This window comes from Podarcis raffonei, chromosome 5, assembly GCF_027172205.1.
Source record: "Podarcis raffonei isolate rPodRaf1 chromosome 5, rPodRaf1.pri, whole genome shotgun sequence".
Taxonomy (NCBI): domain Eukaryota; kingdom Metazoa; phylum Chordata; class Lepidosauria; order Squamata; family Lacertidae; genus Podarcis; species Podarcis raffonei.
Window position 1 is genome coordinate 993,740 of NC_070606.1, and position 26,398 is coordinate 1,020,137.

Below are 26,398 nucleotides of genomic sequence, written 5' to 3' on the forward strand. Positions count from 1 at the left end.
TTAAGAAAATATCTGAAAATACCTTAGAAATCTGTGTGAAATGTTATTCAAAAATATGTGGTAAGGGTACACCCAGCTACTTTAAATGAATTCACATCACCAGGGCCTGATGAGCTGCACCAAAAGGTACAAAAGGACTGGAGGTGGGCAAATGTTGTCCCCATCTTCAAAGGGGGGGGGGAGAGGTCCCAGGTAACTACCGACCAGGAAAGGTCCTAGAACAGATAAACAGTCAGTCTGTGAACACTTAGAAAAGGATGCTGTGATTACCAAGACCCTGCATGGGTTTCTCAAGAACAAGTCATGCCATACGAATCTCATTTCTTTTCATGATAGAGTTACAAGCTTGGTGGATCAGGGGAATGCTGTGGACATAGTGTATCTTGATTTCAGTACGGCTTTTGTCAGCACTGTTAAACAGAAAGCTGTGCAATGGAGCTCTCTTCCCAATCCTTCCAACCTGATGCTGGAAGAGAGAAGTCCTCTACTTTCAGTCTCCATAGGCCAAGTAGTAGCAGACTCCTTCTGCAACAGCAGAGGCATCAAATCCACATTTGGTTTATATGACCCAGAAACTAAGCCTCCAACAATACAGAGATCATTTGTATTAAAAATGTATACTGACTAAACTTTTAAAGTCTTCTTTCAAAATGATTAATTCACAGAATTGTGGAAATACTGGCCTTTTTAGAACAATTACTGGCATTTAGAACAATTACTGGTTTACAAGAAAGCAAATACCTCATTATGAATTAATTCCAAGTTTGAATGACAAAAGAATGGGGACTTGGACGTTTCTGAACTAGAATCACAAACACTTTTCACAATGAATACTCACACTTCCAAAGAATAATAATAACAAATATAAAACAAAATCAAGGTCCTGACACAAATCTTCTTGATTGGCTTGGTATATCCATTCAACCACCATGGTATGCAGTCACATCATGCAAACCTGCACAGATTTTCCCACATTATCAAACAATTCTCAAGTGCTTGTATGGCTCATAGCTTTAGCAGTTTGCTCTGGTATACGTGACTAAAGACAGGGGAGGATCCTGCAACTCAATTAATTTGCAGTTTATGTATGTGTAAGAGAACTAGATACACAGCCAGAGGTTTTAAAAAAACAAAAGCAAGCTTTTGCTGCTGCTTATCCCAGAAGATAACTGCTTAACTTTTAAAAGATGGCTGCACTGCTGGCTAAGGAATAGTGAAAATAGTGCATATTCACAGTAAGAGGCCTTGGTATATGAATTAATGGTACCTCATTTGAAAAAATATTAATGGTACCTCATTTGAAAAAATATTACATTACAGTGGTACCTCGGGTTACATACGCTTCAGGTTACATACGCTTCAGGTTACAGACCCAGAAATAGTGCTTCAGGTTAAGAACTTTGCTTCGGGCTAGGGAAGAATTAGCATGGGTCCTGCAAAGGGAAGTCCTGCCTTATCAACCTTTTGGGAGTTCTCTGAGGTTGTCAACAAGTAGGAAAGGAGTGGGCATAGGCAAGAATTGTAGGGGGCTGGGCATGGAGGGAAGCTCATACACAGAGTGTCAAACAACTAGTCTCCCATTTGTGGCAAATCTGGTGACTCAGGAGCTGTGAGCCCTGGGCATCAGCTCAACACTGTTTGCACAAAGGGCTGCTATGTGGTACGACCTGTTACTCTTGTGGAGAGCAAGAAATTGCTATGGATACCCTCCCAATTTTCCCTACCCCTTCACATAGTAGTGAGGCCCAGTAGGCACCTACAAAGAGCACAACTTTCTCTGTAGTGGTACCTACTCGATGGAATGCTTCACAAAATGCACCCACAAATTGCTTTTTAAGCAATGCACAAAAACCCTTGAATACTATTATACAGCAAAAGTATAAAAATAATAATTATTTTTTATTTAAATTGCTTGTTTAATTGTTTAAAAAAATCATAGGCCGTTATACAATGTTAGTCAAAGTCTGGATAGACCACTGCTATCCTGGGATCCTTCAGGCGGAAGGACAGGATATAAATTTAATAAATCAACATAATATAAATTCAGTAAATAATAAATCCATTGACCTAAATGCATAGGATGGAGAACAAAACATGTTATTGTGCTGTTTTGCCCTCCATCATAAGGACATATGACATACGCAGAATAGTGGTGTGTACGGTGGCTTGGATTAGCTGACAACCAATCACCATGAGCTCTACACAAAAGTAAAATACTTTTATAGAGATTGGTTAAACAAGAGCAGCAAGATGCATAAGACATTAACATCACACAGAATGGCAAAGCAAGGAACATCAGGAATATATCTAGGACTTCCGGTTAGCGCCAGCGATTAATGGCGGATTTTCCTCGGAGCTCCGAGGGAGGTCTGCTCCGCGGGTTCGGGTCCTGCCGCTACGGCGAAGCGGGGACCCTTAAAAATCACAGGAGCGGAATCCTGTGAGCAAGAAGACCCGGTGGGCACCTTTTGCGCCCCCCCTGAACCGCAAAGGAGCCTTTTTAAAGGATTTGGAGCGGCAACGGGAGAGCGGCGCGGTGCTGAGGGTCGGATACAGCCTGTGGAGTGAAGCCGCATCGCCATGATCGGAGAGCGCTGATTTCTTCTAAGGAATTCGGACTAAAAGCAACTACTCGTGAGTAGGATTAACAGATTGAACCTGTGAAAATTTTGCTCTTAAAAAAAAAATTGGAACTAACACGGGAAAGGTACAAAAAGGAAGTCTGCCTTACCCTGCTGTAAAGTTGTTAAACAAAGGGACTGTAAGCTGCAACTAAAGATAAGATTTCTTTTAAAGTTGAAAATCTACCGTATGAAGAATACCCCCCCCCGTTGGGCAGGGGTGAAGGGGGGGGAATTGAACTTTTGTGCACCTGCAAGAAAGGTACGACCTTAAAGGGAAAAAGATACCGCTGTCTTGATTCTCTGGAGTCAGACTGCCTAGACAAGGGAATTAATGAAGGGCTGTCAGCGCACCAGAAACAACTGTTACAATAACTCTGCACAAGATACACTGCTTCAGGAGAGACTTTAATACAAAATAGCATTGTAAACAGCTTGAAATTGTGGCAAACTGGAAAGGGGACTTTTATAGGTTACAAATTATAAAAATATAAAGGGAAGCTGAAGTCTTTACCCCCTAGTGGACGTTTGATAGTAATACTAGCAATTGAGCCACTATAGCAAAGCTGAGTGGAAATTTCCTTTAAGAAACGAAAGTATAAGCGTGGGAAGTGACCTTGGCTCTGAATGTGAGTGTTATGGATAAAGAGAAGGGGAAATTTGAAGAAAAAGCAAGCCTAAGATCTGGTAGACAATACAAAACTGACAGTTCCCATCAACGAAGGGCCTCAACGTCTGGAGGCACAGGAGCAGCTGTTGCCTCTCAAATAAAAGCTAGAGCAATGTCTGCAGAAGATCCCCTGGCCCAGGCACTTAATAAAATAAATGCATCTTTGGAAAATCTGACCAGGCAGGGGATTGAGACTAGCAAACAAGTGGTGGAAACTAATAAACAAGTTGTGGAAACTAATAAACAAGTGGCTGAGCTTGCAAAAAAAATTTGATTTGAATACGAAAAGCATCGATGACCTTGGAAGGAAAGTGAACTCTAACACTGAGACTATTACAAGACTTTTGGAAGATTCAGCTACAACTAGAAAGATTGCAGAGGAAGCGAAGGAAATTGCCGTGGCAGCCCAGGAGAGGATACCACCGGTTGTCAAGAGATTGGAGGATCATGACCTGACTCTATCTATGATCGAGTTACAAAGGAAAGAAAGGAATCTAAGGCTAAGATCTATTCCAGAAAATGAGAAGGACAACCTGGTGGAGTTTTTAACAAAAGAATTTTTGGACTTCTGGCAACAGGATTTGGAGCAGGAAGAATTCAAAATAGTGAGTGCATTCAGACTTGGTACAAGACAAAGGAAAAATAGAGCAAGAGACTGTTTGATAACATTAAGAACTAAAGAAGAAAGAGACAAGATTCTGAACTTACATTACCAAAGATCTTTGGAGATTGAGAACTCCCGTGTGGAGATTTACAAAGACATTCCGAAACATATCTTGGATGTAAGGGCGAACTACAAGGACCTGGCCATTTTATTGAAAAAAAACAAGATATTCTTCAGGTGGGAATACCCACAAGGCCTATCTTTTAAGTACAAAGGAAGGAAGATAAGAATAAGATCATTGAGTGAAAAAGATATATTTTTGAGAGACCACGAAGAAGACCTACAAAAGGAGGTGGAATCTGGAGGAGGGTTGGTGACATCAGAGAAAGAAATACTGGACATAGCTAATTTATCATTTGGACTGCCGCCACCGACAGAGGAAGAACAACATCACGGAGCGGTAGGAGGAACTAATTAGTCTCATCATGGCTCTGCAACTTCTAAGCTGGAATTGTAATGGTCTCAACATGCCCCGAAAGAGGAAAGCTGTCTTTCATATTTTGAAGAAAGAACAATTGGATTTGATTTGTTTACAAGAAACACATGTGACAAGGTTACACAGGAAATTATTAGTGAATAAGAGATTGGGACAAGAATTTATCTTATCTGATAGAGTTAAAAAAAGAGGAATTGTGATATATGCAAAAGAAAAACTGTCACCAAAATTTATGTTTAAGGATGAACAAGGAAGATTCTTGGCAATTGAAATTCAAGTCCAAGGAGAAAAATTTTTGATTGTTGGAGTATACGCACCTAATGAGGGGAAATCGGAATTCTTTAAGAAGTTGCATGAGACTTTGTTGGACTATTTGGACTATAACTTAATATTGATGGGAGACATGAATGGAGTAGTTTCTACGAACATGGATAAAGCTCAAAGACAAATACTGACCAAGGATGGAAGATTACCAAAAACTTTTTTTGAAATGACTGACAATATGGATTTAATTGATATATGGAGAACAAAGAACCCTCTTGAAAGAGAGGGAACCTTCTTTTCTGAAGCCAAATTGACATGGACTAGAATTGACCAAATTTGGGTTACTAAAGGAATGGCATCAAAGATAAAAAAAGTGGAAATCTGCCCAAAAACTTGCTCCGACCATAATCCAGTAAAAATGGAAATGAAGCAAACAACAACTGGCACTTTTAGATGGAGGATGAATGACACCTTGTTTAGAGATGAAGAGGTTTACAAAAAGGCCCAAAAAACCCTGAGAGATTATTTTGAAATAAATATGAACACCAATGTGGAAAAAAGAGTAATCTGGGACGCAAGTAAAGCCGTAATGAGAGGATTTCTGATACAACAAAATGCAATTAAAAAGAGAATGCAGAATGAGAAAAAAGATAAGATTTTGGAGAAGATAAAGGACGGAGAAAGAAGATTAAGATTAAAACCAAAGTCCCAAGAGATTTTGCGAGAAATTAAGTTGTACCAAACACAATATATGGAACTGATGAATCAGGAAATAGAGTGGAAAATTAAACAAATGAAACAAAAGACATTTGAATCAGCTGATAAATGTGGTAAACTTCTAGCCTGGCAATTGCGGAAAAGACAAAAATTAAATATGGTTTCAAGTCTAGAAGTGGAAGGAAAGAACATTCATAAGCCCAATGAGATCAGAAACTGTTTTCAAAGATATTTTAAACAACTATACTCACAAGGGCCGCAGAAAGAAGAGGATATAGACCAATTCCTTGAAATGTATGGATTACAAAAAATCTCTCAGGAATATAAAATTGTGTTGAATCAGAAAATAACTGAACAGGAAATAGGAGCCATTCAAAAGATGCAATTGGGCAAATCTCCAGGACCAGACGGACTTACTTCCAAGTACTATAAGATGTTGAAGGAGTGGATTGTACAACCAATGAAGGAAGTTTGCAACGAAATTTTGGAGGGGAAAAGGGCACCGGATTCGTGGAAAGAGGCTTACATCACACTAATACCAAAGACGGAGACAGAAAAGACTCAGCTCAAGAACTATCGTCCCATCTCGCTGTTGAATGTGGATTACAAAATATTTGCTGACATTTTAGCTAACAGACTGAAGAAGGTTTTGACAGAGGTGATCCATGGGGACCAAGCAGGCTTTCTCCCGAGAAGACATTTGTCAGCTAATGTAAGGAACATAATTGACATTTTGGAAATGCTAGAAGTGAACATAAACACTAAAGCTGTCCTTATATTTGTTGATGCGGAGAAAGCTTTTGACAATATTTCTTGGAGCTTCATGAAGAAAAATCTTCAGGGGATGGGGGTAGGCCAAGGATTTGAAAATGGTATTGGTGCAATATATTCAGAACAGAAAGCCAAATTAATTGTGAACAATGTGGCCACAGAAGAATTTAAGATAGAAAAAGGAACACGTCAGGGGTGCCCAATCTCTCCATTACTTTTTATATCGGTCCTGGAGGTTTTGCTAAATAGGATTAGAAGTGACCAGTTGGTCAGGGGGATCCAGGTCGGAGTAAAACAATATAAATTGAGAGCATTTGCAGATGATTTGGTACTTACTTTACAAGAGCCAGAATCTAGTACAAAAAGAGTTTTAGAATTAATCCAAGAGTTTGGTCAAGTAGCAGGATTTAAATTGAATAAAACTAAAACTAAGGTTTTGGAGAAAAACTTAACACCTATGGAAAGGGAGAGGTTTCAGAATGAGACAGGTTGAACGGTGGCTAAGAAAGTGAAATATTTGGGGATAAATATGACAGCTAAAAATCTGAATTTGTTTAAAGATAATTATGAAAAATACTGGATAGAAGTGAAAAAAGATTTGGAAACTTGGACGAAATTGAAGCTTTCCTTGTTGGGTCGAATTGCAGTTATAAAGATGAATGTATTGCCTAGAATGTTATTTTTGTTTCAAACATTGCAGATTGTGGACAAGATGGACTGTTTCAAGAAGTGGCAAAAAAATATTTCCAAATTTGTCTGGCAGGGCAAAAAGCCCAGAATAAAATTTAAGATATTAACTGATGCAAAAGAAGGGGGGGGATTTGCCCTGCCAGACTTAAAACTTTATTATGAATCAGCAGCTTTCTGTTGGTTGAAGGAATGGCTACTACTTGAGAACACAGATATCTTGGATTTAGAAGGGTTTAATAACATTTTTGGGTGGCATGCATATCTGTGGTACGACAAGGTTAAAGCTCACAAAGCTTTTAAAAATCATATTGTCAGGAAAGCATTATATAATGTCTGGATCAAATATAAGGATTTGTTGGAAAATAAAACTCCTAGGTGGTTATCTCCAATGGAGGCGGAGGCCGTGAAAAAACTCAATATGGGGTTGAAATGGCCGAAATATTGGGAAATTGTGGAACAAGAGGGGGACAAATCGAAATTGCAGAGTTATGAGAAATTAAAAGATAAGGTGACTGGCTTCATTATTATCAAATAATGGAGGTCTTCAAGTCAGACAGGAAAAATGGCTTCCAGGTGGAAAAATCAAAACTGGAGACAGAATTGTTAGAGTCCAAAACTAAGAATTTGTCAAAAATGTATAACTTGCTGCTGAAATGGAATACACAGGATGAAACAGTTAAGTCAGCCATGATCAAGTGGGCACAAGACATTGGTCATAACATTATGTTTGAAGACTGGGAATGGTTGTGGACCACCGGTATAAAGTTTATGGCGTGTAACGCCTTAAAAGAAAATATTATGAAAATGATTTATAGGTGGTACATGACCCCAGTCAAACTTGCTAAGATTTACCACTTGCCTGACAATAAGTGTTGGAAATGTAAAGAGAATGAAGGTACATTCTTTCACCTCTGGTGGACGTGCCCAAAGATTAAGGCTTTCTGGGAGAAGATTTATAATGAAATAAAAAAGGTATTTAAATATACCTTTCTGAAGAAACCAGAGGCCTTTCTCCTGGGTATGGTCGGCCAGTTGGTGCCAAAGAAGGACAGGACATTTTTTATGTATGCCACAACAGCAGCAAGAATACTCATCGCAAAGTATTGGAAGACAGAAGAACTACCCACCGTGGAAGAATGGCAGATGAAAGTTATAGACTATATGGGACTGGCAGAGATGACTGGCAGAATCCGAGACCAGGGAAAAGAGACGGCGGAAGAAGATTGGAAGAAGTTTAAAGACTATCTAAAGAAACATTGTAAAATTGTTGAATGCTAAGACGTTGTGGATTTGGAAAATATGAGGTTGTATGCTGTAACCATTATGCAATATGAAAAGAAAGGTTAAAATTATTTATTAGAAATTAGGGAGGGATTTGTTGATCAAAATTAATTAGGGATTGGAATGCAGTAAGGGGAGGTATGAGGAGGTCGGGAAAATAAGTTTTATGAAAATAAGGGATTGAAATTATACATGTGGTGTTTTTTGTGTTTTGTGTGTGTTTATGGTTTATGTTTTTGTTTTTTGTTGTGATATGTGTGCTTATAATGTGTGAAAAAGCTAATAAATATCTTATAAAAAAAAAGGAATACATTTTCTAGGACAAAGTCTAACTGACGATGCACCTCACTGGATCTGAAACACCTATTCAGCCTAGAATATGATGGTGAGAAAGTTGCATTTGTATGCTTTGAGGGTCTCCTTCATGACAAACATATGATGCAGCTGATCTGCTGAGATTCGATGTGTTCAATATAGCACCTATAGAAATCAGAGCCTGACAATAACGTAACTTTCATCTCCCTGACAAATGATATAGGCATGGATGATGTGACCAAAGATTTGCTGGTTGCTAATGACAGAGGAATACAAATTGCAGTGTGTAACGTGATTAAAGTAAAGATTAATCAGTGCAACTCCAGTTTCATGATCCACTGAAAAAAACTTTAAAATTTGCTTCATCATAATATTCAAACATTGCCGCATCAGCAGAACATAAAAAAGATGATCAAGGTGATGGTAAACACATCTAGAGACTGCTTAATTTTACAACTGCTTGATGCCCCAGGTGCTAGCCAAATGATATAAATGTTGAATGTCCTATGGCACTGTTGCTTACAAAAGCTGGAGAACAGATGAACACTTTATCCACTCCAATAGTAATGATGTGGATGCTCTACATGAAGTCCCATATTTAAATTTGAAAATACGATATCTATGACTATCAAGTTATGCCGAACCTCAAAAATGTTGGCCATAATACTGATGTATTTTCCACTCTGCAGTACCAAATCCAATGGCAATACAGTCATACCTTGGGTTGAAGTAGCTTCAGGTTGAACGTTTTCGGGTTGCGCTCCACTGCAACCCAAAAGTAACGGAATGTGTTACTTCCGGGTTTCGCCGCTCGCACAGATGCTCAAAATGACATCGCGCGCATGCGCGGAAGCGGCGAATCGCGAACCGCACAGACGTGGGTTGCGTTCGCTTCAGGATGCGAACAGGGCTCCGGGACGGACCCCATTTGCATCCAGAGGTACCACTGTACATTCTGTCATTTTTTACTGTTAGATTTGAGACTTGCTGCTGAACAGAAACAAACATTCACTTTTGGGCCTGATGTGCAGTCAATTCATTACCATGAATGAATATCAAGCCCTCTTTCTCTCTGGTGTCCTCAGGACAAGAGGGGAAGAGGTTAAGATGAGTTGGTGTCTGCTGGTGGCAATTAGAAGAGACTTCTCCAGTTTTCAGGGAAGTCTTGAGGAAGCCAGCACACTTTCATCCTTGTGAGGTGGCTGAAAGAGGTTATGAACTAGTTGTAGTCATCTCCACAAACAAAGATCTTATGTTTCTGTTGCTGCAGTCCCTGACCACAAAAGTAACTGAAACATGGATGATCTCTGTCACTGCTCTGTAAACAACTTGTTAAGCTTCCATGTTAACAAAATGCAATTCTCAATGGCCATAGAAAAGTTATGCTGGAAGATATTTTTGAAACACCGCTACCTTGTCAGTGGTACTGGAGGGGATAGGTGTTACTCAGGTGCCAAGACATAGTGGGTCACGTGTACAGTTCCCCAAAGAAGAAGAATGCCTGGCTACAAATATTTACCAAGAGCAAGAAGAATCTGCATATGTGGCCTCCAACAAAAGATCCTGCATTGCAGGAGATTAGACTAGATGGCCCTTGGGGTTCCTTCCAACTCTACAATTCTATGATGTTCTTCAGCTTCCTGTTGCACATTCTAACCACCAGGCAAAGATCCAGCTATAAGCATTGACATGGAAAGGCAGAATACAAATAAACCATGGTGTTATTCCTGCACATACCTCTACCTGAAAGGGAACCGAAATCATGACAAGGTTACCTCCTGTGTCCATTCCCTGCCCGAAACCTATGACACATGGCCACAAAACAAAATGCAATACAGTAAGGTGCACCTGTTTCAATTATTGTAATGTACTATCGCCTGAAGTTGTGACGCCATGGATGTTTTCTATCCTGCTGCCAACCGTTTTCTTACACTCTAATTTGTGTGTTTCTTCACCACCCACATTTCTACATGTCCATTTGAACCTGCTCTCTATTTACAGCAAGTGACTTTCATCTTGCACGTGCTCTAAGGCCATCTCTCTTGCTTATGGTCGTGACTGCATAATTGTCCATCCCACCTGGATATTCTCCAAAGTACAGTGGTGCCTCGGGTTAAGTACTTGATTCGTTCCGGAGGTCCGTACTTAACCTGAAACTGTTCTTAACCTGAAGCACCACTTTAGCTAACAGGGCCTCCCGCTGCCGCCGCGCCGCCGGAGCCCGATTTCTGTACTCATCCTGAAGCTAAGTTCTTAACCTGAAGCACGATTTCTGGGTTAGCGGAGTCTTTAACCTGAAGCGTATGTAACCCGAGGTACCACTGTATAGGAAATGAATGGCATTTGAGGCTGGGGCGTAGAGGACGGCAGGCTTTGAGGGGGGGCCGAGGAGAGGGAGCGGGGGGGGGACACTGAGGGGACCCACGTGGCGGGGGGGCGAGAAGAGGAGCCTCAAGGGAGGCAAACGGGGAGCCCCCCGCCCGGCCGCCTAGCAGATCACGCCAAGGCCCGGAAGCTGAGGGGGGACGCAGATAGCCACCCCCCGGCAGAGAAACAGCGCCCTCCCCCCCCCTGCTCGCCGTAACCGCCGCTCCCCTCACCTGAACGCGCAACGTCGCCGACACCGCCTCTGCGGCCCGCCCCCTGGCCGGCGCGCGCATGCTCCTGTCGGGCCGAGAGGGGGAGGGGAAGCGCAGGAGGCGGGAAGAGGGCGGGTTGAGGGGAGGGGGTCCCCCAAAGGGCCTTTGTGGGGGCTTTCCTATTGGTTTCCCGCAGTCCCTCCTGAGCGACAAAAGCCGCGCGTGGGCTGAATCTCGCGAGGTTGTCCCGTTGGGCCTCGTTGGCCAGAGAGAGAGGGGCGCGCGCCAATGGCGGGGAGCCGCTTCTAGGGGAACTGAGGCGAGCGTCTCAGATGGCGGGATCCTCAGGGGCAGCAGATCCTGAGGTAGATCTTTATTCCCCACTTGTTTCTTGTGAACAGTCCTGTGGAATTCACGGGGGCCTGCTCCTGAATGCTCGAGATGGTGGCCGCAGGCTTCCGTCAGGTGCCAGGTATCTGTACAACTGCAATGCTTTGCTAGGGAGGAAACCAGAAAAACAGCCACGTCACTGATCTGCTTGGCCCCCTCTGTAACCTCATGAAGTGCCAAAGAGCCCAGCCAGGTTCAGGGGCCACCAGGCGTCATGGTTCCAGTAACACGCAGGTGCCCTTCAGTAATGTTTTGTATTTAAGATTGTTAGGAAACATACTTTGGATATGTATTCTGGTGGGAGTGCACCAGCCACATAAAAATTCTCCCAAATATTTCCCATAGCCTAAAGACTTGTGCAGCCAAGAGCTTAGCTCTTGTAGCATTGCTATGGCAGTAAACCCTCCTGAGAGAGACTTAACAGCAGGCTACAACCATGGATTCAGTGATCTATGAAATCTGACCATCTTTTAAGTGCAGATTAACTTTCCTCTTATTTTAAATTAATCTATTCAGATTTCATAGAATTGTAGAATTAAGGTAAAGGTACCCCTGCCCATACGGGCCAGTCTTGCCAGACTCTAGGGTTGTGCGCCCATCTCACTCAAGAGGCCGGGGGCCAGCGCTGTCCGGAGACACTTCCGGGTCACATGGCCAGCGTGACATCGGTGCTCTGGTGAGCCAGAGCCGCAGACGGAAACGCTGTTTACCTTCCCGCTTGTAAGCGGTCCCTATTTATCTACTTGCACCCGGGGGGTGCTTTCGAACTGCTAGGTTGGCAGGCGCTGGGACCGAGCAACGGGAGCGCACCCCGCCGCGGGGATTCGAACCGCCAACCTTTCGATCAGCAAGCCCTAGGCGCTGAGGCTTTTACCCACAGCGCCACCCGCGAATTGGAAGGGACCAAAAGGCTCATCTAATCCTGACTGAACAAAAATGAAATGCTTTTAAGCCCCATTGATTTCAATGGAAGAGGTTTGATTTAAGCATGCCTTACAACTCCCATAGAGAATTAAAACTCTATAGCTATCGGGCCAGATTAAAAGGTCAGCTGTTATTTAGTAGTCCTTGAAAGACTATTCCATCTTTCAGTGTCCACAAGACAAGTAGTGGTAGTCAGGAGGCATAATTCTGAGATCCGTATCTCTTGGTATTACACTGTCATCTTGTAACATGAAGCTAAATGCTGAATGTCAAACAGTTGTGTAACATTCAGAATCTGTATGCAAAAGTGTTCTGAAAACTAGAAAAGTGAATAACAGCCCCATTCAAAGAAAACATTTTATGAAATGAGTACAGTGCTAACTCGGGTTACAGATGCTTCAGGTTATGTGTTTTCGGGTTGCGTGCTGCGCGAAACCCGGAAATACCAGAACAGGTTACTTCCAGGTTTCGACGCATGCGAAGAAGCACTAAATCGCAAACCACGCGTGCGCAGATGTGGCGCTGCGGGTTGCAAACACTGCGGGTTGCGAACGTGCATCCCACACAGATCACATTCGCAACCCGAGGTTCCACTGTAAAGGTAAAGGGACCCCTGACCGTTAAGTCCGGTCACGGACAACTCCGGGGTTACAGCGCTCATCTTGTTTTACTGGCCGAGGGAGCCAGCGTTTGTCCCCAGACAGCTTCCAAGTCGTGGCCAGCATGATTAAGCCACTTCTGGAGAAGCAGAGCAGCGCACGGAAACACCGTTTACCTTCCTGCTGGAGCAGTACCTATTTATCTACTTGCACTTGATGTGCTTTTGAGCTGCTAGATTGGCAGGAGCTGGGACCAAGCAACAGGAGCTCACCCCGTTGCAGAGATTCGAACCACCAACCTTCTGATCGGCAAGCCCTAGGCTCAGTGGTTTAGACCACAGTGCCACCAGCATCCCTATGAAATGATTAGCATTTCAATTAAGATATTTCAGATGAACACGTCACAGTAAATAAGTATTGGGATATGTCCATAAATTGATCTTGTTTTCAAAAGTGCAGGTAGTTTGTGTAAAAAAAGAAGAGAAAAGTAGTAAGCATGTATGTGCATTGTAATACATCTTGTTGATGTGCTGGGCCCAGGAGTAACCCGAGTAACGCGGTCCAGGTCCGGTCCCGAATCCAAGGGTTCCGTGAGGAGTCAGAGGAGACAGGGCCAAGGCAGGACACGAGGCAGGAAACCAGGCAAGGTCAGGCACAGGATCACAGGCAGGTTCTGGCAAACAGCAGCATTGCTCCCGCAACCTGGGGCAGGGTCCAGCAGCCTTTTATCTCTGTAAGGGTAACGGCCAGTCCTGATCCCCCAGTGACTCACCTCCTTGTCTCGCCCGAAGGAGAGCACTGCTCCTGCGAGTACTCAGGTCTCTCCTCTCAGACCTCAGTCTCTGCAGCTCGGGAGATGTCGGTGGGTACTAGACCCAGAAGCCGCCTCAGCCTCTTCTGCTCCAACTGGTGGTGGAGCAGCTGTAAGTGATTGCCCAGCTGAAGGCAACGAGGTAATCCCCGCATCTGGAGCCAGGGCAGGCTTAGGCCCCTGACTCGGCCCAGCTGGTGCTTGTTGCAGGGGAACCTGTGCAGACTGGGGCTCTCCAGAATCAGGCCCCAGACTAGGTTCAGCTGCCGCCCGAGGCAAAGGATCCGGTGCGGACTGAGACTCCTCTGGCTCCGAGTCCGACCCTGAGTCCCAGACCATCACACCATCCCCCCTCCCAAGCCCCCCCTCCAGCCGAGGGTCCAGGCCCGGCTTGCTGGGGTAAGCAGTGTGGAAGGCCTGGAGGCAGTCAGGTGCATGAACGTTGTCCGCTGGTTCCCAAGAACGGTCCTCTGCCCCATATCCCTTCCAGTCGATGAGGTACTGGAGCTTTCCTCTGTGGGACTGGGAATCGAGGATAGGTTCCACCTCATATTCCGGCTCCCCCTCCCCCTGAGGCCTCAGACGGTGTGGGTGAAACTCATCAGGTGGGGTGACTGGATGGAGCAGCGACTGATGGAATACTGGGTGAACCTTGAGCGTTGGATGTAACCAGAGGCAATACGCCACAGGCAGTGATGGGGAATGGACCCGTGAACCGGGCATCCAGCTTCTACGAGGGCCAAGAGTAGTGCAGATGACAGGTGGAGAGCCACACCCGATCGCAGACATCGAGTTCTGGCCCCTCCTGACGGTGGCGGTCAACCTGCGTCTTATAGGTGTTCTTGGCCTGGCCTAGTTGCTCCATTAGAAGTTGCTGCTGGGATTAGAGCTCCTGTAGCCAGTTCGTCACTGCGGGAACCGCAGGCGCCGGCAGCATGCTTGGGAACAAACACTGGTGGTACCCATAGTTGGCCTGGAGCAGGGTCTGTTGGGTGGAAGCGTTCACTGCATTGTTGTAGACGAACTCGGCCAACGCCAGATGGTCGACCCAATCATCCTGGTGGAAACTGCTATAGCACTGGAGGTACTGCTCTAATACCATGTTCGGCCTGTCCGTCAGTCTGCGGGTGGTAGACCGACGATAGACAGACCTCTGTCCCGAGAGCCTGGTGTAGGCTGTGTCAGAAACGGGAAGGTGAACTGAGCGCCACGATCAGAGATCAAGCGTTCCGGTACGCCATGCAGGTGGAAAACGTGCTGCAGGTACAGTCACGCCTTCTCCTTGGCTGAGGGTACAGACGGGCACGGAGCGCAGTGCACCATCTTAGTGAAATTATCCGCAAATACCAGGAGGCAGGTACGAGACGGGGGTAAGTTCACCACGAAGTTCAACGAAACCGTGTGCCACGGATGAGGCGGGACTGGCAGTGGCTGAAGAAACCCAGGAGGTCTCCCGGTCGATCCCTTGGCCCACTGGCAGACGTCGCAACCCCCAATGTACCGCGCCACGTCGGCCTTCAAGTGGGGCCACCAGAATTCCCGACTTACCAGGTGGGTGGTCCGATATCTCCTGAAGTGCCCAGCTGCCGGGGCATCATGAGCCATCTGGAGTACCTTGGCCTGCAATGGTCCCGCTGGGATTTACAACCTACCTTGGTGCATCAGTAAACCCTGGTGCAGAACCAGTTTTGGTTATGAGGGCATGCTCTGCTGGCCAATTCCCAAATACGTTCCTGAGTCCACACATCGATTCGTTGCTGCTCCCGCACTCGATCCTGCAGTGACTTGGTCTCCTGGGTAGTTAGGAATGCAGCTGGAGGTACGATCATTGTTGGCTCCGCCTGCTGCACCGTCTCCACGATGTCCTCTGGTTTCCGAGACAGAGCGTCTGCCTTCTGGTTTTGGGAGCTAGGGATGTAGCAGATCTGGAACTGGGAGAAGAGCAGCGCCCACCACATCTGCCGCTGGTTCAACTTACGGGTGGTCTGAAGGTACTCCAAGTAAGAACTGGTGGTCGGTTCTTACTTCTACCGGGTGTTGAGCACCTTCGATGCAGTGTTGATGCGGTGCGGACTGAGACTTCTCTGGCTCCAAGTCCGACCCCAAGTCCCAGGCCATCAAAGCTGAGGCAATGACACACAAGTCTATAAAATTGTGCCTCAGGTTATGGGACGATAACTTTTTAAAACTTTGACCTTTGTCTTGCATCTTGTGATCACAGAAAGTGTATGAATACGCTTAATAGAAGTTAGTAAGTGCTAATAATTTTACAAACTTTGATAAAGGGACTGGAAACCAAGCTTTATGAAGAACTTTTGAGGGAGTTGGGTATAGTTGCCTGGATAAGAGCAGACTGAGAGGAGATATGATAGCCTTCTTCCAGTATCCAAAGGGCTGTCACGTGGAAGATGGAACAAGATTTGTTTTCTCCTGCTCTGGAGTCTAGGACCCAAACCAATGGCTATTTGACTGCTGATTCAGGATCCTAAAGTGTGTTTTATATACAGTCATACCTCGGGTTGAGTGTGCTTCAGGTTGAGCACTTTCGGGCTGAGCTCTGCGGCAACCCAGAAATAACGGAGCGTGTTACGTCCAGGTTTCGCCGCATGTGCAGACACTCAAAATGACGTCACACGTGGAAGCCACAAAACACATTCTATTCAGGATGTGAACGGGGCTCCGGAACGGATCCCGTTCGCATCCCAAGGTACCACTGTAATCAACTTTTTATTTCTGTTCTTTGTATATTGTGTTGCTCTTTTGTTGCTATGGCAAATAAAGATTCATTCATTCAAATGGCTTCAAGTTACAAGAAAGGAGATTCTGACTAAACATCAGGAAGAACTTTCTGATGGTAAGAGCTGTTCGACAGTGGAACGGGCTTCCTTGGAAGGTGGTAGACTATTATTCCCTGGAGGTTTTATGATTGTATGAAAGTATTTCATTTATTTGTTTTATTAAAATTTCTAAGAAATTTTTCCTGTGAAGGAACTTTCAGAACTTGAATTTCATTTGAGGACAAACCCAGGCTTGATCCACATTGTAGCCTCTTGTTTTTGTAGGCAACATTAGATTATTATTTTTTTAATGCAATTGCTGCTCATTTGGCATATTGTATGGAATACCATGTTATAAACCCTGAGAAGTAGTGTATAAACATTTTGTTTAAGTATGACTGTTCTTAATACTCTCATATTCTCAGCCAGTGAGAATAAAATGGAAGATTCAACTTTTCCATGGATCTACTGTAAGGTCAAAGATGGGATGTGAAAAGTGAAAAACAGTGTTTCAAACCAGTTTTGCAGGAGCAAAGACACTCCCCATCCAAACACAGAAGATGAAGAACAGCAGCAAAGCATAGGGTTGCCATATTTCACAAAGTAAAAACCAGGACACCCCAAAAGTTGTTTTAGAAAACCTTTTTTTAAAAAAATAACTTGCCTAAGCTCTAGGACAAAGCACCACCTTTTGGATATTCTACACACACACACACACACACACACACACACACACCGGATATCAACTCCGCCTTTCTCCAGGAACATGTCCAGGAAAATCCGAATGTATGGCAGCCCTAGCAAAACATAGCATCTCAAAGTTTGTAAAGCCAGTCCAAGAAACCACAGAAATAAAGGTCAGAAGTAGCGGTATCAATACAAGTAGCAGTGGGTGTCATATGCATTGTAAGGAGCCAAGAAACAATAATACTTTTTAAAAAACTGATTTGAATCAACCCCCAGTAGCAACATAGTAATATGAAGAACCTGTTCTGAGACTTTTTGCTATACATACAGTACAAGCCTCTGCATGTCTGTTCAAAAAAAAGTCCACTGAGTTCAATGATACTTACTCTGCTAAGTAAGTTGGTATAGCATTGAAGACTTAGACCTTGCTGTTGCCCCTACCGCTGGCTGTTGTGCCAATGAAGAGTTCTGAAGGTTCCCCACTAACAGGTAGAAGGAGTAGATCTCTCTCTCTCTCTATCTCTCTCTCTCTCACACACACACAGTCCCAAGAAACTGCTGTTCTCCAAACTTATTGTTATTCTCGTCCTTTTCCATAGAGATACAAGAGCGGAGAAATTCTAAGTATTAGTTTTGTTTTATTTATATAATAAAGCATTATCAAAATGCAGGCAGGTTCATATGAAAGAATATGGTCTTGCAGATAGCTTGGACCTAAGCCTTGTAGGGCTTTATAGTTCATAAGCTGTACTTTGAATTGTGCCTGGAAGTAGACTGGTAGCCAGTGGTGCTGTTTTAACAAGGGAGTCATCAGCAATCTGGCTGCAGCTCTTTGAGGCAGTTGAAGTTTAGCCTGGAGAAGAGGTTAAGGGGTGATATGATAGCCATGTTCAAATATATAAAAGGATGTCACATAGAGGAGGGAGAAAGGTTGTTTTCTGCTGCTCCAGAGAAGCGGACACGGAGCAATGGTTCCAAGCTACAAGAAAGAAGATTCCACCTAAACATTAGGAAGAACTTCCTGACAGTCAGAGCTCTTCGACAGTGGAATTTGCTGCCAAGGAGTGTGGTGGAGTCTCCTTCTTTGGAGGTCTTTAAGCAGAGGCTTGACAACCATATGTCAGGAGTGCTCTGATGGTGTTTCCTGCTTGGCAGGGGGTTGGACTCGATGGCCCTTGTGGTCTCTTCCAGTTCTATGATTCTATGATTCTATAAGTTTCTGAGCCCTTTTCAAAGGCGGAGTATAGAGTAATACCTGTGTAAAGTATTTAATCCAAACGGGATGTAATTGAGGCATTGGTGACTGCAGCTAAACCAGTCATTTCAAGGAATGGACACAGCTGGCACACTAGCTGTAAGTGGTCAAATGTACTCCTGGCCACTGCAGAGACCTGTGCAACCAGGCTCAGGGCTGAGTCCAGGAGCATGCCTAAACTGTGAACCTGTGTTTTCAGGGGAAGTGGGACCCCATCCAGCACAGGCAGAATCCCTGTTCTCTGTTCTGCCTTCTGACTGCCCAAGAGCACCATTTCCTTATTTGCCTTTCCCAAGAGGCTCCAACATAACAGGAATGACATCTTGCTGACTGGCAGGTCTGAAATTATTCCAGATGCACATGCAGTCCGTATCCCTGATGCAGCCTGGGGAAGGAGGGAGAGAGCCTGCAACAACAATCTACCCTCACTCTCCCCCTCCGCTTCCTCCTCCTCCTGGATAGCTCAACTGGATAGAGCATGGTGCTGATAATGCCAAGGTTGGAGGTTTGATCCAGTATAGGACAGCTGGATATTCTTGCAATGCAGAGGGTCGGACTAGATGATTTTCAGGGCCCCTTCCAACTGCATTTCTGATTTCTCTCTTTTTCTTCATCTCTCTCTAGTCACACCCAGCACCTCCCTTCTTTACTTCTTTTACTAATATATATCGACTCATCAGCCTTTATTCATGTCACAAGGAGTCACTAAATCTGCTTAGAGATTTTATTTGTAATTGAGCTGTTTACAAATTCCATGAAATAAAAATAAATGGCTACTCACTATTTGCTTCCGTAGAAGGTGTGGCACCTTCTACTCCCAGGACATTGTACAAAGTGCTTTCCCTTCACTGCTCCCTGGGAGTCCAGCATGCCTCCTGGTCCCAGTACCAATGGGCTGGGCAAGCTGTGGTGGTAGCTGCATTCATCATTCACAATTTGTTATTTTTATTTTTTTTAATTGAGTTTATTTACAACACACACACACACACCTGTCAAACTGAACATGAAAATAATACTGAATCAAAAGAGAAACAAGCAACAAGACAGGGGGTTGGCAGGGGGTTGGACTCGATGGCCCTTGTGGTCTCTTCCAACTCTATGATTCTATTCTATGATTCTACATAAAACAAAAAAGTACAAATAAAACATGATATTGTATGAAAACTTATACAAAACAAAGTCATACACACACACACATATACATACCATATTTCAGTTCTTGTTTTCTTCCAATTGACTTCCTTCATCCTCAACATGGTTCTTTTATCGTTTTTGGTAAACTCTTTTTAGTTAATTCTTACCCCTTTTTCTTTCTGTTTTTAACTTAAGTACCATAAATTATTTTGCAGAAGTTACCGTATTTTTCGCCCCATAGGACGCACCTAGTTTTTTTGGGGGGGGGAATAAAGAAAAAAATATATTTTCCCCCCTGGCGCGGGGGAAGCCTGAGCTTCCCCCGACCCCAGCCCCCAGAACAGCCTACTATCCGCAAGCCTAGGGAGCCGCGCCGGTCTCCCCAGGCTTGCAGAGAGCTGCGCCAAGCCCGGGAGTGCAGGCAGCTCCGCGCAACCCTCGGGAGCCCAGCACGGCTTTGGAGGGGAAAAAGTGCGTCCTATAGGGCGAAAAATACGGTAATCAAAACAATTTGTTATTGCATGTGGCATGGAGCCCAAGGTACACCCAAGGCCTTCCAGGCACTGATTTGCCCTCCCTCTTTTAAACTATTGTTTCTATTTTCCAGAGGCTGTCTCTTCCCAGCATCCTCTTACTGATCTCTAGTGTCAATTACCATGATCTTGTGGGGGGTCAGCATTGGGGTGGGAGCAGCATCAGGGTGTTTTGCCTACAGCAGCAAAATGTCTTGGGCTGGTTGCAGACAATAGCGGCAATTGTGCTGCAGGGTACCACCATGTCCCCAATGCTATTTGACACCTGCATGAAAATGTTGGAGCGCTTATTAGAAGATTTGGGGTGAGGTGTCATCAGTACACTGATGATAGCCAGCTCTAGTTCTCTAACATTTGAACCAGGAGATCCAGTGCAACCCCTGGACCAGTGTCTGGACTCAGTGGTGGGCTGGAGGAGGGCGAGCAGCTCAACAGCAGGTGCTTCAATCCCCTTGGCTCCAGGGATCTGCTTTGTAGGGAGGGTTACAGAGGGTGCCAGTCCTGTAGGCTGCAATGTGGTTGTGGAGAGCATGAGACCCAGTGACTCTCTCTTATCCTGTCCCCCTACCAACCATATGTTTAATTAGGGGTTTTGAACTCAGATTAAATGTGTGGTTGGGAAGGGAAGGAGGAAGGGGAAAAACCATCTCCCCCTCCTGTGAATCAATTTTGACCCAAATCGAGGCTGAGACTGCCCTTAGGGTCAGTCCAAAGTTGTGGACTGGGGCAGGGGTGGGCTGTGCACAACCCTAGTAACGTGTTGTTGTTTAGTCGTGTCCGACTCTTCGTGACCCCATGGACCAGAGCACGCCAGGCACTCCTGTCTTCCACTGCCTCCCGCAGTTTGGTCAAACTCATGTTTGTAGCTTTGAGAACACTGTCCAACCATCTCGTCCTCTGCCGTCTCCTTCTCCTTGTGCCCTCCGTCTTTCCCGACATCAGGGTCTTTTCCAGGGAGTCTTCTCTTCTCATGAGGTGGCCAAAGTATTGGAGCCTCAGCTTCACGATCTTTCCTTCCAGTGGGCTTGTTGTTGTTTAGTCGTTTAGTCGTGTCCGACTCTTCGTGACCCCATGGACCAGAGCACGCCAGGCACCTCTGTCCTCCACTACCTCCCGCAGTTTGGTCACACTCATGCTGGTAACCTCGAAAACACTATCCAACCATCTCGTCCTCTGTCGCCCCCTTCTCCTTGTGCCCTCCACCTTTCCCAGCATCAGTGTCTTCTCCAGGGAGTCTTCTCTTCTCATGAGGTGGCCAAAGTACTGGAGCCTCAGCTTCACGATCTGTCCTTCCAGTGAGCACTCAGGGCTGATTTCCTGAAGAATGGATAGGTTTGATCTTCTTGCAGTCCATGGGACTCTCAAGAGCATCAATTCTTCGGCGATCAGCCTTCTTTATGGTCCAGCTTTCACTTCCATACATCACTACTGGGAAAACCATAGCTTTTACTATACGGACCTTTGTTGGCAAGGTGATGTCTCTGCTTTTTAAGATGCTGTCTAGGTTTGTCATTGCTTTTCTCCCAAGAAGCAGGCGTCTTTTAATTTCGTGACTGCTGTCACCATCTGCAGTGATCTGAACATGGAGCCCAAGAAAGTAAAATCTCTCACTGCCTTCATTTCTTCCCTTTCTATTTGCCAGGAGGTGATGGGCCTAGTGGCCATGATCTTGGTGTTTTTTTTTGATGTTGAGCTTCAGACCATATTTTGCACTCCCCTCTTTCACCCTCATTAAAAAGTTCTTTAATTCCTCCTCACTTTCTGCCACCAAGGTAGTGTCATCTGCATATCTGAGGTTGTTGCAATTTATTCTGGCAATCTTAATTCCGGCTTGGGATTCATCCAGCCCAGCCTTTTGCATGATGAATTCTGCTTATAAGTTAAATAAGCAGGGAGACAATATACAGCCTTGTCATACTCCTTTCCCAATTTTGAACCAATCAGTTGTTCCATATCCAGTTCTAACTGTAGCTTCTTGTCCCACATAGAGATTTCTCAGGAGACAGATGAAGTGATCAGGCACTCCCATTTCTTTAAGAACTTGCTATAGTTTGCTGTGGTCGACACAGTCAAAGGCTTTTGCATAGTCAATGAAGCAGAAGTAGATGTCTTTCTGGAACTCTCTAGCTTTCTCCATAATCCAGCACATGTTTGCAGTTTGGTCTCTGGTTCCTCTGCCCCTTCGAAATCCAGCTTGCACTTCTGGGAGTTCTTGGTCCACATACTGCTTAAGCCTGCCTTGTAGAATTTTAAGCATAACCTTGCTAGCGTGTGAAATGAGTGCAATTGTGCGGTAGTTGGAGCATTCTTTGGCACTGCCCTTCTTTGGCATTGGGATGTAGACTGATCTCCAATCCTCTAGCCACTGCTGAGTTTTCCAAACTTGCTGGCATATTGTGTGTAGCACCTTAACAGCATCATCTTTTAAAATTTTAAATAGTTCAGCTGGCATATCATCACTTCCACTGGCCTTGTTATTAGTAGTGCTTTCTAAGGCCCATTTGACTTCACTTTCCAGGATGTCTGGCTCAAGGTCAGCAACCACACTACCTGGGGTGTATGAGGCATCCATATCTTTCTGGTATAATTCCTCTGTGTATTCTTGCCACCTCTTCTTGATGTCTTCTGCTTCTGTTTAGGTCCTTACCACTTTTGTCCTTTATTATGGTAATCTTTGTACGAAATGTTCCTTTCATATCCAATTTTCTTGAACAGATCTCTGGTTTTTCCCATTCTATTGTTTTCCTCTATTTCTTTGCATTACTTGTTTAAGAAGGCCCTCTTGTCTCTCCCTGCTATTTTTTGGAAATCTGCATTCAGTTTCCTGTATCTTTCACTATCTCCCTCGCACTTTGCTTGCCTGCTCTCTCCCACTATTTGTAAGACCTCGTTGGACAGCCACTTTGCTTTCTTGCATTTCCTTTTCATTGGGATGGTTTTCGTTGCTGCCTCCTGTATAATGTTATGAGCCTCCATCCATAGTTCTTCAGGCACTCTGTCCAGCAAATCTAAATCCTTAAACCTGTTCCTCACTTCCACTGTGTATTCATAAGGGATTTGATTTAGATTGTATCTTACCGGCCCAGTGGTTTTTCCTACTTTCTTCAGTTTAAGCTTGAATTTTGCTATAAGAAGCTGATGATCTGAGCCACAGTCAGCTCCAGGTTTTGTTTTGCTGACTGTATAGAGCTTCTCCATCTTTGGCTGCAGAGAATATAATCAATCTGATTTTGATGCTGCCCATCTGGTGATGTCCATGTGTAGAGTCGTCTCTTGTGTTGTTGGAAAAGTGTGTTTGTGATGACTAGCTTGTTCTCTTGGCAGAACTCTATTAGCCTTTGCCCTGCTTCATTTTGAACTCCAAGGCCAAACTTGCCAGTTGTTCCTTTTATCTCTTGATTCCCTACTTTAGCATTCCAATCCCCTATAATGAGAAGAACATCCTTCTTTGGTGTCATTTCTAGAAGATGTTGTAAGTCTTCATAGAATTGGTCAATTTCAGTTTCTTCAGCACCAGTAGTTGGATTACTGTGATGTTAAAAGGTCTGCCTTGGATTCGTATCGAGATCATTCTATCATTTTTGAGATTGCATCCCAGTACAGCTTTCGCCACTCTTTTGTTGACTATGAGGGCTACTCCATTTCTTTTACGGGATTCTTGCCCATAGTAGTAGATATGATGGTCATCCGAACTGAATTCGCCCATTCCCGTCCATTTTAGTTCATTGATGCCCAGGATGTCAGTATTTATTGCCATCTCATTTTTGACCACATCCAACTTACCAAGGTTCATGGTTCTTACATTCCGGGTTCCTATGCAATATTTTTCTTTACAGCATTGGACTTTCCTTTCACTTCCAGGCATATCTGCAACTGAGCGACCTTTTGGCTTTGGCCCAGCCGCTTCATCAGCTCTGAATCTACTTGTACTTGTCCTCCGCTCTTCCTCAGTAGCATGTTGGACACCTTGTGGAATTGGAAGGGACTCAAAGGGTCATCCCATCCAAGCACCGGCAATTCCTTTAAAGGCTACAGATCACTGTAATAATTTTTGCATATTTTTTGAATGGCTAGACTTCTTTCTTCCCGGCTTGTAGATATTATTTCCTTAAAATACGATCAAGTTTGCTTTAACATTCTATCCTAGTAGATACTATTTAAAACATTTAATCCTTTAATATAAAAATAGGAACCAGCTTATTTTTCTTCCTTTAAATAGACCCTAAACAATAATGTGTGGTCTTCTTTCCTGAATTCAGATCATGAAAGAGGTCATTATTATCAAATTACAGGTTTCTGAGGGATATATGATATGATAATTACTGGCAAAAGACTATGCAGTAACAACATTGCATTCCTTCTATGAATAGAGACTATGAAAAATGTTTTACAGCTTGATATTTGCATACAAATATTCAAAGACTGAAACATGCACAGAAATATGTAGAGTTAAGACTCAAACAGTGGTTTTTAATGAAACAAAGCAAACAAGTCAATAAAATTTTGTCAATTTCACACTTAATCTACTCTTGCCAGTGCCAAATATATTCTATTTTGTGTCAAGAAAGGAGGCAAAAAATTGGTCTATCCAAGATCTCACTCTTGAATTTAATCTTTTCTAAGAGGATCTCACTGTGTAGCTTTTAATTACAAGACCAGTGGCAGCTGGAGTGTCCAAAATGTGGTGCAGTCTCTGCCATGTCTGTATATAAGAAGCCACTCCGTCAATATTTGACAAATAACACTTACTCTTGATGCTGTGTACCTGATGCTGGACTGACAGCTTCATGTTTTCTATTCTATCTGGTGGTAATCTTGTATTCAAAAGACAGCATGCTTATATCAAGAGAGGACGGGTTTGCTCAGAAGTGGTTAGGGCATGCTGCCACACAGGGCAAACCGGGCATACAGCCCCTCCCACTGTGTCATCCTGTTCCCCCTTAAGAAGAAGCTAAGTAGGCTACTGGGATGGACCAGGGCATGACTACATGTGACTGGTGTCACATCCCACCTTTATCAGTTTCCTCTCTCAATATTTTATATCAGTGTATCTTGCTGCTTTAATATTCCTAAGCAATTGACAGAGGGTTTTTAAAAATTAACAAATCTCATTCTACAGATTTCTTCAATATGGTCACTGTGAATCCTTCAGATGCATTTAAGGGAATTGCTTTATTGCTACTGTTTCTCTAACAGCTTGTGATCCAGGACAGAAATTTAATTTTCTCACTGTGACTTTTCAACTTCTTTAACAACCCTTGTGAGAGTCTTTGTCAGAGGCCTTATGTAAGCCCAAATAAATTATGTCAGCTGGCTTGCCTTCTACAGTACAGCTAAATTCTCACTTCCAAAATTAACTTTCATCTAATTCAGAGAAATATCAAGAACACTAATAAACTATATTTGATTTATTTGTTTGTAGTGGTTTGGCAATAGCTGGACTGATGCTTTGCCTGGCCTTTAGCCAGTCATGTTCATGTCAATAAAATGAACTGGGTTTTAAGTGTTGCCCTCATATTCCTTTGAACACTGAATAACTTGCAGCTCTGGTGTCTCTGATGCATGTGAAGAACCTGTGTCATCTACCTGTTCTGTCTGGCAACTTTGCTTTCAGAGGTAATCAAAGTGATGCCAAGCAAAAAGACACAACTCTTTGGCAACTAAGAAATAGCACAGCTGTGTGTGTAGAAAGCCCACTCCTTGCTATCCTACCCATCTAGTTTCATATGACCCCAAGCTTCAGATTGTCACTAGGCCTGTGTAGTGTTCTCCACCACCTGAGTCGCCACTTCCTAGGTGTTGGAGGTGGGGTGTGTATGTAGCTCCCTTTTGAAAGGCCGATGGGGCACTGAAGGAGAACAGCCTCTACTGTAGTCTAAGTTCTGCCAGACGGTTGGTGTGATGCCTCTGGTAGGGAAAAGACTTAACAGAAAAAGTGGTGGGGCTGGTTGCTCTGCCATGCTGCCATAAGTCTTGTGTCTTAGCATAGTGTCACCACTTCTAGCAACACCAAAAGAGAGGACCCAGATAAGCATACAAAATTTTGAAATAATTATTCTAATTTAAATAGAAAGGTAGTAATTTTTTCTTATTGCAGTGAGACCAGGGGACCTATGTACCTGCTCAGTTTGCTATCTAGTTGATGGGGTCCTACTCTGCATTCTTATGGTTCTGTATCATTAACCAGTCTTAGAGAAGGCACTCCTTACAATAGAGGACTGTGCTTTTTAAAGTAGGACATGTGACCACACACCTATAGCAATGGATAAATTTTGTTATG

The 26,398-nt window shown here is 44.0% G+C and overlaps 1 protein-coding gene across 10 annotated transcripts in view; it reads right to left on the reverse strand.

The window, feature by feature from the left end:
- The window catches only part of CCDC91 (coiled-coil domain containing 91), a 157,002-nt gene extending 145,891 nt beyond the window's left edge, over positions 1 to 11,111 (reverse strand). For 8 of the 10 annotated variants that reach the window (XM_053387504.1, XM_053387502.1, XM_053387508.1 and 5 more), the window contains exon 1: positions 11,030 to 11,111. The gene's annotated coding sequence lies outside the window, so the exon portion shown is untranslated. Of the gene's footprint in view, positions 1 to 22; positions 376 to 11,029 lie in introns of those variants that run through there. The other 2 variants (XM_053387498.1, XM_053387500.1) reach the window with 2 other exon arrangements.
- Between the last annotated feature and the right edge of the window lie 15,287 nt (positions 11,112 to 26,398).